The following is a 5,000-nucleotide window of genomic DNA, read 5'->3' on the forward strand; positions in this document are numbered from 1 at the left end:
GGGGGGGTTGTATTTTGTTTGTTTTTTGGTAAGAGTTTTACGGCACTCACAACTGCATAAGGTCATATGAGCGCGAGACACACTAAACATTTTCATTTTGTAGGATATTTTGTATTTTGTCATTGTGGCGGCCGAAGCCTACTCTTAACGATTTTAGACCACAAAGGGATCTTTAATGTGCGCAACTTGCACGGCCTTGTCCGAGAAGTCTAGGTGTAGATCTTTCCTTCTAGAAGATCAGGGGTGTGGCTGAAAGACAGCAGTAAGCAGCCAAGGAGCAGCAGTAGAAAGGCTGCAGAAAGAGTCAGAAGCCCAGAGGAGGGGGTAAAGGATGTGAGGGGGTGGGGGCAGAAAGTAGAGACGAAAACAGACGACACAACATTACTGGAGAGCAGGAAAGGAGGTGAAAGGAGACAATTTTAGAGAAAAACAATTTCTGTCCCTACCCAGATTCCAACCTGGGACCTATGAATGAGAGGCGAACATCTTAACCTCTAGGCAACGCGAGCTCCCCGCAACATGTTTATGTATGGACGTTAAAAAGTAACAGCGAGATAATGACTGACGTCAAACACCAAAATCTTCAAGAAGAAGAATCAGCAACAGCTGTAAGAACAATAAACAGCACACTTTTTTAGAGCAGTAAACAGATGAACATGTTATATAATGATAAATAGCAAATAACAACATGTTTGCTCGCATAAAACATTTACCGCAACGTGCTCACTGACGTTCTACGTTAATAGCAACACCTTTAATGACAAGAAACATCAGCTAAATGGATTCCTTACTTTGCCGTCATTTTGACCTGAAAAAGAAGCACAAACTGTGTGCGGAGGGGACGGGGGCAAAAAAAGGGGCGGGGGATGTAGGGACAATAATAATTATTATAATAATGATGATATCACTAACAATAATAGCTATAATGATGATGATGATGATGATGATGATGATGATGATGATGATGATGATGATGATAATGATGATTATGATAATGATAATGATGATGATGATGATGATGATGATGATGATGATGATGATAATGATGAAGATGATGATGATGGTCCTACTTTGCTTTCCAAACAAGGATAATGATGATGATGATGCTGATGCTGATGCTGATGATGATGATGATGGTGATGATGATGATGATGATGATGATGATGATGATGATGATGATGATGATGATGATAATGATAACATTCAAAAGATAAGAAACTACAAACGACTTGACTGACCGAGGGGTAACAGAGTGCACTATTTTTGCGATAAAGTCTTGTTATATCGCTGCCACGTGGTGGACGAAGTCAATCAACAGAAACTTGTTTTTCCCGTCACAGATGGATATAACAAGCTATGTTTTTTTTTTCCCTTTCCTGCTAATTATTGCTTGTTTTCACCTTCCTTTTTTCGTATCTGATTTTCCCCGCAGATGATAGAGGAGGGCGGATAATCATCACACCTGACCTGAGCAAATCGAAACAAAGATAATCAACTTACTTTTTGCTAGAGCTACTCTCCGCCTCTCGAATAACAGAAAAAAAACTTCACGGAATCACAAGGAATGGCGTAAATGTCAAAAAGGTAAGCTCAGTTATTGTATTATGTTACGGGGGGTCTGATAATGTTCCTTTTAAGTCATTCTTGTGCTGTCAAGATAGTGTTTCAACAACACTTATGTCATATTACTTACAGAAAGGCAGGGCTATTCTGGTCGGAGTTTATATTACAAAAAAACAACAAAGAAACAAAGAAACACGACAAATAAACAAACAAACAAACAAATAAAACACACAAACAAACAAACAACCCTCAGAACCTAAACCTATTTTGTATTTTATTGATTGTGTCCCTTTAAAAACAGTACAATAAAAACTCGTAGCCTTCCATTAAATATAACGATCTTTATCTGCGGAAATTATTAAATTCACCCTCACGTGAGAGGTGTAACTCTCATAAAATTACAGATGAATTTCACTTTATTTTCAGTTATTTAACTTCTGTCCATCAAAGGAAATTGTTAATTCCTTCCAGCCTGAGTCGACGCAATGTCAGAAATATGCAATGTTTGACCCATGATAAGAGATATGAGCACAACCTGTTCTTTTACATTTGGAAACTTCATTTAACAAATTATGAGTCTTCTATATAATACGATGTGGGCAAATGGCCTTAATTAAACAATGAATAAACCTACTTGATACTTGATAACTGAATAAAAATAATACATTATTAAAACAAGCAGACAAGCCCTCGAGTACCGCGTTTAGCATTTGCACCGCTGCACTCTAAGAGTTGCCTTGTCCTGCATTTTCAGTGTGTCATTCAGGGCAAAAGGATTAAGAACCCGAGTTCTGAGTTATTCAATAATTCTTGGTGAACAAGGCACAGGACAACAAAATAATGCTTATGTCTGTAGGGTACAAGACTATAATTGATAGTCGAGATTGCTTAACGTTTGTTTGCCTGCCTTATGTTTGTTACCGGTATCAGATTAGTTTATGTCGTTTATATAATTCGGTTTCCCAGTCTGCAGGTTTTCAAAATTTGTAGTTATCTGTATTAATATAAACATATTTATTGTGATATATTCTGTTTATATTCACCACCCATTAAAAATAAGTCATAACAAGGTCGAAAAGAAACAGGAGTTCTCCAAACACTGCACTGACAAAAATACTTTACTAGGTTGAGAATGATAAAAAGGTTCCACGTCACAGCAGCTCAGCATGGTTCAACAGAGAAGAAATGCTTCACATTTACGCTCATGGTGTGTTCTCGCCGATTGTGAAGTGCAGACAAACTGCTATCAAACAGCTCTACCTCTCTGCATCTTATGGTCGACAAGACTTTGTCTCTCCAGAGGATATCTTTGCTCACATACTTTAGGGGTCGCCGCTAGGTCAGTTGGTGTAATCCAGGACTGCAAATACGAAATTACCTCGATCGAATCTCAAACCGGCCATTCTTGAACCGAGACTCTGTAGGTAGTTGTCGTGGGTTCTCTGTGTATTTATAGCACAGTTCAATCGACAGTGGGCATTAATCAGAGGTCGTGTCTTTTGAAGAACTTCACAGAGTTGTCAGTGGCATAAAACCACCATCATAGTACACATTACACACTGTCTGTCTGTCTCTATTTCTCTCTCTCTCTCTCTCTCTCTCTCTCTCTCTCTCTCTCTCTCTCTCTCTCTCTCTCTCTCTCTCTCTCTCTCTCTCTCTCTCTCTCTCTCTCTCTCTCTTTCTTTCTTTCTTTCTTTCTCTCTCTAACTTGGATTGTAAAGTGCATATTATTTCCAGTTCCGTGGTTTCCAGATTGAAAAAGAAAAAATACAGGTTGCTTTCATTTAACGATGAGTGGCGTAGTAATTTAAAACAAAAATAAATAATCAGCAATATACATAGAAAAACATAATAATCCCCTTTAACTCCGCCATTTTCTCACCCACTGTTTTCCCGTTTCTCAGATCCTAAAAGGTGCCACAAACTGATAAATAGTACTTGAACCAGATCGTCAAAGGAGATAATAGGGTCAGTATGTTGTCGGGGTTATCGTTCCAGTTTCAGCCTCACCAAAAGAGTTAGAATAAATTATTCTCTTCTTATACCCACATAACGAAAAAATAAAGCACTCTGTGAAGTGTCAATTAGGGACATTTATAATTGTGTTTGATGTTCTCCTAGTGAAAAACACAAGCACACATGGACACACACATACACACATACACACGCACATACACACACACACACATACACACAAACATACACACACAGAGACACACAAGCGCGTGCGCTCACATTATAACATGACTAGCTGTACCCCCTTTCGATGAAAGTGAAAGGAATGATCGGTGCATTAACATCAACTAAAAGTCATTGATCTACACTCGACTGGAATGGAGCAATAAATCTTTAGAGATGCAACAAATTAGAAGATCTAGATCTAGATCTAGGATATTATTCACGTTTCCAGACATCTTGTTGAAGTAGAATTCTAACTTGTTCACTTTACCATGCCTTGTCCTCTGTCCAGTCAACTTTCTTTCCAAGAATGTTTTCTATGATCACGAAAAGATTGTTCATTCATGTCTCAAGCTTCACAAAAAGTAGATAGAAGGAAAGTTGATGAGAGAGCATTACGTGTAATGTCGCTTAAGAAAGGCAAAAAATACACTGGAAAATATCCAAATTTACGTAAATCAAACTTATTATTTTGATTCAGCCCATTTTATTATTGAAGATAAGGTACTGAAAATGTGCTTCCTATGTTTAGTAATCATTAAATTACATGTGACCCAAATTTGCGAAGTTTGATATTTTGATTTATACCCTTTTCTACCTGGCGCTTCCATTCCCTAAATACATATTTGTTACACATGCCATAAACATTATGATGAAATACAGGCACCATAAGGCCCTTATTAGCGGTGGTGTCTATAGAAATAATATTGCTATGCTGGCCATTCATTGGCGATGATGACATTAATAGCCTTGTGAAATGTTACAAGGCACCACTGATAGGTCTCGCTTTCCTGCCTGTAACTTTGTTATTTTAGTCTACCCAACCCTCTGTCTCTCTACCTCTCATGTTATTTGCCAATTGGAAAAATGATCACAGTTGTGTTTATTTTGTAGAGATGAACTCAAAACAGTGTGCTTAATTGTGTGTGTGTGTGTATGTGTGTGTGTGTGTGTGTGTGTGTGTGTGTGTGTGTGTGTGTGTGTGTGTGCGTGTGGGTGTGTGTGTGTGTGTGTGTGTGTGTGTGTGTGTAAGTTGATACACCAAATCGATGTCCTAACGACTAGACTATAAAGCTTAATCATATCCTGCTTTGTATTAAAAATTTTTTTAATGAATAATGAAAACTTCCTATTTCTTGGTTTACCACGGAGGCACAGTCACATAAAGACATCACCCGAAGTATTCGGAGGGTGGGGAAGACGAGAGAGATGAGGAATTCTCCTCTCAGAGAGATGTGTCAAAATGTCTGTTAGTTCAT

General features: G+C 38.1%; 1 protein-coding gene across 2 annotated transcripts in view; it reads left to right on the forward strand.

Moving 5' to 3' along the window:
• LOC101848108 (allatostatin-A receptor) overlaps positions 1-5,000 on the forward strand; it is a 378,639-nt gene that overhangs the window by 76,909 nt on the left and 296,730 nt on the right. For both annotated transcript variants that reach the window (XM_005097888.3, XM_035969661.1), the window contains exon 2: positions 1,433-1,584. The gene's annotated coding sequence lies outside the window, so the exon portion shown is untranslated. The remainder of the gene's footprint in view (positions 1-1,432; positions 1,585-5,000) is intronic.

This window comes from Aplysia californica, unplaced genomic scaffold (assembly GCF_000002075.1).
Source record: "Aplysia californica isolate F4 #8 unplaced genomic scaffold, AplCal3.0 scaffold00166, whole genome shotgun sequence".
Taxonomy (NCBI): Eukaryota; Metazoa; Mollusca; class Gastropoda; order Aplysiida; family Aplysiidae; genus Aplysia; species Aplysia californica.